This window comes from Camellia sinensis, chromosome 1 (assembly GCF_055761805.1).
Source record: "Camellia sinensis isolate YWXY chromosome 1, ASM5576180v1, whole genome shotgun sequence".
NCBI classification, from domain to species: Eukaryota; Viridiplantae; Streptophyta; class Magnoliopsida; order Ericales; family Theaceae; genus Camellia; species Camellia sinensis.
In genome coordinates, this window is record NC_138961.1 from 4,213,292 (window position 1) to 4,223,545 (window position 10,254).

The following is a 10,254-nucleotide window of genomic DNA, read 5'->3' on the forward strand; positions in this document are numbered from 1 at the left end:
AGAGAAAGTATGAAATACGTTTATAACTTTTTATTTGAATTAGTAAAATAATATTGTAAACTTCAAACACAAAGAATCACGTAAATTTAAACTAATATTATAAGTAGGGGTGTGTATAATACCGTCAAAACCGTCGAAACCGCCAAAATCGCACCGAACTGTACCGCCAAGGCAAATTCGTTATTATTTGCCAATCAAACCGCCGGTTTTTGGTAAGAAAAATGGCAAATTCTAGTGACACTTTTATCAATCCGCCGGTTTCTATTTTTCTTCCAAACCGCAACCGACCCGCACCGCTATTAAATCATGTTTTATAAGATTCTAAAAATTATTTTTTACTTAAGTTTGCTTGTTGTTCTATACCTTAGAATATAGTATTATATTACTGCTCGAGGGGAATTCAAGATGTCAGTAATTCAAAATAAAGTTGGATTCCAATTAACTTTTCAATCTTTTTTTTTTTTTTTTCTGGCCATGTTGCAAACTTGCATCAGCTCACTTTTCAATCAAAATACTTTTCAACAGTAAACATTTTCAATATATTGTAAACCCTTAATGATATTAATTTTATGTATTGTATTTGATCATTGTAGCTTCCACAGATGCTTATAATGAACTGATGGCATAGTCGTTGATATTATTATGTTGTTGCTACACTTGCTGCATCAGAAGAAAGCTTCGCAAGATACTTAACATCACGGTATCTCTCGTCTTTTTTTTACTCTTTGATTTAAGTTTTATAATTTGAATTATATTTTTTATAAACCGTCAATCCGCCCGAACCGCCAAGGCAAATCCACTATTATTTGCCAACTAAACTGTCGATTTTTGATAAAGAAAATGACAAATTCTAGTGACACTTTTATCAATCCGCTACCTGCCATACGGTTTCTATTTTTCTCTCAAACCGCATCGACCCGCACCGCGCACACCCTTAATTATAAGATTGATTGTATTTAATTAAGAATTTAGTTACGAAGTTAGATTTAGAAAAAGAAATTAATCAAAAAATAATAATTTATATTTCATTTTTTTTTTTATAAATCTTCATCAAAATGTATGATACAAACACAATTTTAGTTCCGTTCAAAAAAAAAAAAAAAACACAATGTGTGTAGAGGGAACATGGTGTTTAGGTGAGCGAGAGCGCACTGGATTATTGGTCAATAACCTCCAGCTGCAAAGAAAAAGGACACAGCTCGGGTCTGCACTTTACGACACGTGGAGTAAAATTATTGGTTTGAAACCTGCTACTTTTGTGGACCCTACCATGATCTATGATTGTAGTCAAAATTCGATTATCACGTAGAACCACCATCAATTTTTTTTGATCAGTAGAACCACCATCACTTGTTGCCCTTAAAAAATGTTAGTATATAAATTAATAAATATTATAAAATTTTCTTATTAATTGATATGATTATGTAATAAGAAAATTTTAAAATCTAAAATATGACTCAGTTTAATAATATAATATGTGCCATTTTTAATAAAGTATCAGCCATACCAGTGAATAAATTTTATTTATTTTATATCATTTATTTTTTTTTTTTCATGTGAAAATTACTTTCTTTTTTCTTTTCTTACTTTTAAATATGTGACTTGATTCCATGAGTTGAGATTACATGTACTCTCTAATACAATACTTTATTTTCTCCTTAAATTTTATTGATTGATAAAATCAATAATGTTAGGAGAATTTTTGTATAAAAAAATTAAGTATATATATCTGTATACGATCATCACATTAGAGTATTAATTTAGAGCATTTCATTGTTAATTTTGATAAACTTTTATGTCAATACTTGCACTAGTGATGGTGCGGGTGTTGGTGAGTAACGGTGGTGGTGGTAGAATATTTAGTTAAAAAAGAAATTTATGGCATTCAAATTTTAATAAGCCAGATATTTGTGCATGAATTTATTTATTTATTTATTTTTATTATATTGTTGAGATATTTTCATGTTTTGTAATAAATTCTTGTCATTAGGGGGTTGTGGCAAAAATTCCTTTACAATTATGAAAAATACTATGCAAATAAATTTTTTTCTTTACATAAAAAAATTACCACTTTGCTTAGTTTGAGTTTTCTAAAAACACTTTTAAGAAAATTCTACTTTCTTGTTTTTCGTATTTTTTTATTTTTATTAATTTTTTTTAATTGTTAGACATACTTAACATGAATACACTTAAAAAGTATAATTTTTGAGAAAAAAATCTTTAAACAATTCACTAAATATCAAAAATACAAAAATTCAGTACATTTTTTTATATTTTTGTGTATAATTTTTTAAAATATTTTTTCACAAATATTTTAGTTTTAGATACATCTAAGTAAAATGCATCTAAGAAAGTAAAAAAAATGCTATTTTAAAAAATTTACTAAAAACAAAAAAACGAAAAGCACAAAAATGTAATTTTTAAAAAATTTAATTCAAAAAACTCAAACCAAACACAATAATTACAATTTTTCTTACAAACTGATGTGATATTGAGTAGTTAAACTTTTTTAAATTGTTCAAAAAAAAAAAAAAGACTTTAGAATGCAAAATGAAAATTATTAATATAATAGATGTCACATTTGCAAATAAAATTTATACTTTTTTTTAAAAAAAATTTAAATATAGATAGCATTACTCTAAAATTATCACTATATTGTCATTGTGAATTTGTGATTGATGACCTTCTTGTGAGTAGTTGAATAGTATCCGAACGCGTTGAATAGTGGTTGTTTTGTTTGTTAAAAAAAAGGTCAGTTAGTGTTGAAGGGAATTCAACAATTTCTATTTTTAGAGGAATCTAATTGTTAATCTACAAAGTTAAATTAAGCTATTTAAGGGTACATAATATATATCCACCTTAGTACATTTGATTTGTACAAATTTGACTACATTTAATAGTCAATAAAGCATGAGTTATACGTCTGTGACATGATTGTTGGGTATAGCTTTTTATTAGAATATGTGACCCAATTAATTTATTAAAAGAGTATAATTTGATTTGGTATTAGTTATAATATATTTTTATATATTATATCTAATTTGTGGAAACTCAATTCAATTTGATAATAACTACGATTTTGATAAAACAAACCAAGTGTTAACAATATATATGTAAATATTGTTGTGTCTTTCTCGACATATATAGTAGCAGCAGCTGCTAATTGATTTTGGTGAGATAGGACTTGGGTAATCAATTCGGTGGACTTTGCTGTTTATTATTTTGGATCTTTAATTTAGTTTCGAAGATTTTTGTTCGATTTTTTTTCTGAGGTTTTTGCTCTTGTTTATTTGTAATTATTTAGAATTCACCTAAAGGTAATTTTGTGAGACCATTCGTGTCTCGTTTGTAATCGTTTGGAAACTGTTTGGTTGATAGTGAAATTGGATTTCGATCCCGTGGATGTACCTCACATTGAGGGAACCACGTAAAATTATTGTGTTGCTTTTGATTTAATTTTTTCGCATTAGTTTTTATTCTCATTGATTGATTTACTTATGGGGAATCATATATTTTCCCTAACAACTGGTATCAGAGCTTACGATTTATTTGGGTTTATTTGTGTAAATCAATGGAGGGGAATGTGAGTCGTATGTCTAGCTTCAATAGAAGCAATTGGGTAACTTAAAAAATTAAAATGGAGGATCTATTATTTTATAAATATTTGTATGGGCCTATTGAGGGTGACAGTGGCAAACCCAAGGATATGACAGATGATGAATGGAAAAGGCTTAATCGAAAAGCCATTGGTGTTATCCGTCAATGGATTGATGACAGTGTGTTTCATCATGTTGCTACTGAAACTTCTGCACATGATTTTTTTGGAAAAAATTAGAAGGCCTTTATGATAGAAAATCAGCCACAAATAAAGTTTTTTGTTTCGTAAGTTCGTTAATTTAAAATATAAAAAGGGCAATCCTATTCCGGAATATCTGAATGAAATAAAGAGTATTGTTAACCAACTTGCTTTTATGAAAATTGTTTTTGATGATGAGTTACAGGTTTTGATGCTGCTTAGTTCTTTGACCGAAAGTTGAGAGATTTTGGTTGTGACAGTTAGTAATTTGGCGCCCGATGGAGTTGTCACAATGGGCCAAGTCACTACTAACTTGTTGAATGAAGAAACTAGAAGAAAATCAGCGGGTTCCTCTTATTTGGAAGCATTTGTTGTAAGAGGCCGAAGCAAAATAAGGGGGGAGGAGTAAGACTCCTTATGGTCGTGATCAAAACCGTGACAAATCAAAAGATGGTTCTTTTTCAAATAAAGACATTGAGTGCTATTATTGCCATGAGAAATGGCACATGAAGCGAGAATGCCGAAAACTCAAGAACAAGGAGAAAAGGCGTGACAAAAGTATGGATAAGAAGCAAGAAGACACAACAGCAGTTACTACCAATGGTGATCTCATAGTCGTTTGTGAAGATGATTATATCAATTTTGTGGGCTAAGAGAGCAATTGGGTGATTGATTTTGGTGCTTCTTTTCATGTGACTTCTCGAGTTGATTTCTTCACTACCTACACCAAAGGAGATTATGGTTTTGTTCGAATGGGTAATGAAGGTTTGTCTAAGATTATTGGCATGGGTGATGTTTGCTTGGAAACAAATTTGGGCTGCAAGTTGTTGCTTAAAGATGCGAGACATGTTCCTGACATTCGCCTCAATTTGATCTTTACCGGGAAGCTAGATGATGAAGGCTTCAACAACAAATTTGATGATGGAATATGGAAGCTCACAAAGAGTTCTTTGGTGGTGGCTAAGTGCAAGAAGACTCATACACTTTATTCGATGCAAAGAAAAATTTGTAAAGGTGTTGTCAATGCATTTGAAGATGATACTTCTACCGAATTGTGGCACAAGCAACTTAGCCATATGAGTGAAAAGGGGCTATAAGTTTTGTTCAAAAAAAGAGCTTCTACTCAGTTTGAAAGGTACACATCTTAAAACTTGTGTTCATTGTTTGGCGGGTAAACAACATAAAGTTCTTTTCATAAAAATGTTGTTTCCTGAAAAGAAAATGTTTTGGAGTTGATTCATTCAGATGTTTGTGGTCCTTTGAAAGTTAAAACACATAGTGGTGCACTTTATTTTATCATTTTCATTGATGATTATTCAAGGAAAGTTTGAACTTTTATACTAAAAACTAAATATCAAGTTCTAGAAGTATTTAAGCATTTTCAGGCCATGGTTGAAAGAGAAATAGGGCAAAAATTGAATTGCATCCGATCAGACAATGGTGGTGAATACATTGGGCCATTTGATGAGTATTGTCGCAGCCAAGGTATTCGGCACCAAAAGACAGTTAAGAAGACTTCTCAATAAAATGGCGTTGCTGAGAAGATGAACCGCACAATTGTGGAAAGAACAAGATGTTTGATTTCACAAGCTAAATTGCCAAGATCCTTTTGGAGTGAGGCAATGAAGACAGTGGTTGACGTGATCAATTTGTTTTATTCCTATCCTTTGAATGGTGATGTTTCTGAAAGAGTTTGGACCGGCAAATATGTATCTTATGAGCACTTGAGAGTGTTTGGTTGTCGAGCCTTTGTTCACATTCCAAAGGATGAGAGGTCCAAGCTTGATAGTAAATCAAGACAATGTATTTTTCTTGGCTATAGGCGTAATGAATTCGTGTATAGATTGTGAGATCTAGTCGACAAGAAAGTCATTCGAAGTCGTGATGTTGTATTTCTTGAAGACCAAACAATTGAAGACTTTGGCAAATGTGATCAATCGAAGCCAAAAACTAGTGATCTCATTGACATGGATCCATCTCCTTCATCTTCAATTGATGATGAAAATGGGGGAGATGTGCAGCCACCTATTGAAGATGTGGAGGATGATGCTAATCCTAATGAAATTGAGCCAGAAATTGACGAACAACATCCAACTCAAGAACCGCCACCACAACTTGAGTTGAGAAAATCTACAAGGGACCGACAACCTTCAAGAAAGTATCCTCCGAATGAATTTGTGTTGATTTCCAATCAGGGGAGCCTAAGAGTTACCAAGAAGCAATTGAGCATACAAAGAAAGATGATTGGAAAAAGGCAATGGAAGAGGAGATGAATTCCTTACTTGAAAATCACACTTATGATTTAATGAAGTTGCCTAAGAGGAGGAAAATTCTAAAAAATAAGTGGGTTTTCAAATTGAAGAATGATGGCAAGAATTTAAGGTACAAGGCACGTATTGTTGTAAAAGGCTTTGGGCAAAAGAAATGTATTGACTTTGATGAGATTTTATCACTGGTTGTGAAGATGTCTTCTATTCGGGTTGTACTTGGCATGGCTTCAAGTATGAACTTTGAAGTTGAACAACTTGATGTGAAGACCGTATTTCTTCATGGTGATCTTGAAAAAGAAATTTACATGGAGCAACCAGCAGGTTTTATGGAAAAAGGGAAAAAGAAATTTGTTTGTAAATTGAAAAAAAGTTTGTATAGCCTCAAGCAAGCCTTGCGGCAATGGTACAAAAAATTTGACTCTTTCATGATGAATAATAGTTTTTCTAAAACCAATTCGGACCATTGTGTGTTTGTGAAAAATTTTTCGAATGGTAAATTTATTATTCTTTTGCTTTATGTTGATGACATGTTAATTGTGGGTCAAGATTCTATCATGATTAACAAGTTGAAGTTAGAGTTGAGTAAATCTTTTGCTATGAAAGATTTGGGACCGGCAAAGCAAATACTTGGTATGAAAATTGTTCGTGATCCCAAAAAGGGGTTGATTTGGTTGTCTCAAGAAAGATACATTGAGAAAGTTCTTGAGAGGTTCAACATGGATAAAGTAAAGCCGGTTGGTTGTCCACTTGTGGGTCACTTCAAACTTAGTTCGAATCAGTGTCTTACAAGTGAGAAAGACAAGGAAGAGATACTGAAAATTCCTTATGCTTCAGCGGTTGGTTCTTTGATGTACGCCATGGTTTATACAAGGCCGGATATTGCTCACGCCGTTGGTGTGGTGAGTCATTTTCTCTCTAATCCAGGTAAAGAACATTGGGCAGCGGTAAAGTGGAATCTAAAATATCTTCGAGGAACTTCGAAGGTGTGTTTTTGTTTAGGGATGGTAAGCCGATGCTTGATGGGTTCACAGATTCTGACGTGACCGGTGATGTTGATTCTAGGAAATCTACTTTGGGGTCTTTGATGACTTTTGCAGGGGGAGCTGTGGCGTGACAATCTAAATTACAAAAATGTGTTGCTCTCTCAACTACCGAAACTGAATTTATTGCCATTACGGAAGCTTGCAAAGAAGAGTTATGTTTGAAGAAATTTTTGCAAGAGTAGGGTTTAAAGCAAGAAAGGTATGTGCTTTATCATGATAGTCAAAGTGTTATTCACTTGAGTAAAAATTCTACTTTTTATTCGAGATCAAAACGCATTGATGTGAGATACCATTGGATTCGTAATGTGTTCAATTCGAAATTGTTACAACTCGAAAAGGTTCACATAAATGATAATGTTATCCCAGGTAGGCAACCCAAGAGGGGGGTGAATTGGGTTATTAAAAATTTCACAATATTAAAATTAACACAATATTCAGAATTTTAATTAATAAAAAAAAACAGAATAATAATTATCAATATAAAAGTAAGAGAGATAGGAGAGAAAATCAAACACTGAGATTTATAGTGGTTCGGCACGTCAGGCCTACGTCCACTCCCCAAGAAACCTCCTTAAGAATTTCTTTACTATTAATTGAATAAATACACCACCAAGCTTGTGGATTTGGCACAGGACTTACTTTTAACTATTGAGCCTCACTCAATAATAAATGCTTTACCTTTACAAAATCTCTCACCAAAATAAGGAATAAGAATAAGTAGTACTTAAATCCTCTTTTATAATAATTCTCTCATAAAGAGTAGATATGAAAGTATAAGAACAAATGCTAGACTTAGATCTGAAAGTGAAAGAGCAGAATACAATATACTTAGAATTTTTGGAGCTCACAGCAAATTTTCTCTTCAAGTTCTTGGTTTTTCTCCACACACAACACTTCTATTTATACACAAAAATATACCCGTTGGACGCTCCTTACTGACGTCATGGCTTACATAAGCACGCTGCTGACGTCATGGCTTACATAAGCACGCTCCTTGATTTTAAATAGTTAGCAAATGTTAATGATTAAAAAGATAAAAGTAAAACTAATTTTTTTCTTTTTCTTTTTTTTTGTTTTTTCAAACATTGAGCCACCGTTTTTGTAGACAATTTAATACAAAGTTCACAACTTTCAATCAAGCAAATGATTTGCTCCATCTTGTTTTATTATAATATATAACTCCATCTTTTTCTTCTTGTTTTATTATAATATGATATAATTAATGTAGTGTAAAAAATTTTATTGCTCACGTTATGTATTCTATTTATATTATGCATTCTATATAATATTCTAATCAAATATTTGCATATATAGTAAAATCCCTTTAAGTAATATTTATAATAAATCTGATCATATATATTATTTTTCTGTATATGTTGTAGAGATTTTAAATTAAATATAACCTTCCACTCCATTTGGATATATCACTTTTGTCAAAAGAAGACAACTTATCAATATCACATTTGTCAAGATAATACAACCAATCAATCAATTTTGTCAAAATAATATAATTAATCAATTTTAATTTTGTCAAAAAGTGAATAGTGATCAGCCTAAATTTTCAAAAAGTGAATAGTAGAGTTTTCAAAAATATTTTTATTTAAATAATATTTAACATATATATATATTTTAAACAGATAATATTTTGTGTCAAATAATATGTATATTAAAAAATTTAAATTTTTGCAAATAATATTTTAGATATCATCAAAATTAAATAATATGATTAACAGATAATATTTTAGATATGTTGACAAAGACTTTGTCGATGTACAAACATTTGAAGTGTCGAACTTTGGCGGGAGAATTGTTAGGTATACATCCTTATTGGAGTATGAGACCTAATTGATTTATTAAAAAAATTTAATTTAATTTGATGTTAATTATAATATATTTTTATATATTATATCTAATTTGCGGAACCCAATTTAATTTGATAATAAGTAGAATTTTGACAAAACAATTCCAAGTGTTAACAATATATATATAAATATTGTTTTGTCTTTCTCTACATTTATAGCAGGAGCAGCTAATTGATTTTGGTGAGATAGGACTTGGATAATCAATTCGGTGGACTTTGCTTTGTGGAGCAACAGTTTGTTTATCTTTAATTTGAAGTTGATTTGGATTATTATTTTGGGTCTTTTTTAATTTTGATTTTGAAGATTTTTGTTCGTCTTTTTGGTGAGATCTTTCTTTTTATTTATTTGTGATTATTTGAAATTCACCTAAGGGTGATTTTGTGAGATCATTCGTGTCTCGTTTATAATCGTTTGGAAACTGTTTGGTTGATAGTGAAATTGGATTTCGATCCCATGAACGTACCTCATATTGAGGGAACCACGTAAAATTATTATGTTACTTTTGATTTAATTTTTTCGCGTTAGTTTTTATTCCTATTGATTGATTTACTTGTGGAGAATCATATATTTTCCCCTAACAATGAAGAGATTGTATAGTAAAAATAATGGAAAATGTTTGAGGGCCACAATTTTTGTAGCCACAATGGCTCAAAACTGTCAAAACGACGCCGTTTTGGGTGCAAAACATGCCAAAACGACGTCGTTTTGACAGTTTTGAGCCATTGTGGCCACAAAATTTGTGGCCCTCTAGCATTGTTGAAAAATAATAATTACACAAAAATTATAGTCCAAATTCAATTTTTATATAATAAAATTTATATCTTAAATTAGTTTGAACCATTTTTTTTGTGTGCGCGAGCAAGCAATAACATTGTTGGAGATTACTATATTTTAAACAATAATACTATATCCATTGAATTTGAGTTTACTTGAATTGTTTAAATTTGTGCATGCCGATCATCCAGTCGGTCATCCAGGAAGATACTGGTCATCAGGGCAAATGCCAATTGACACACTAGATGACAAAGGTGACCGTCGCAATTGACAAGTGTAATACCGATCGTCCGATCATATCATTTGGACAGAATTGGACAACCTCTATTTCAGTGAAGTAAACATTTTTCTATTTTAAATGAAAACAAATTATACAGAATTTACTACTTTTGAAATGAGAGACAGAGAGAGAGAATTCATTGTAGATGTCATATTACTCAATTCTTCATAACAGGGAGAGAGAGAGAGAGAGAGAGAGAGAGAGAGAGAGAGAGAGAGAGAGAGAGAGA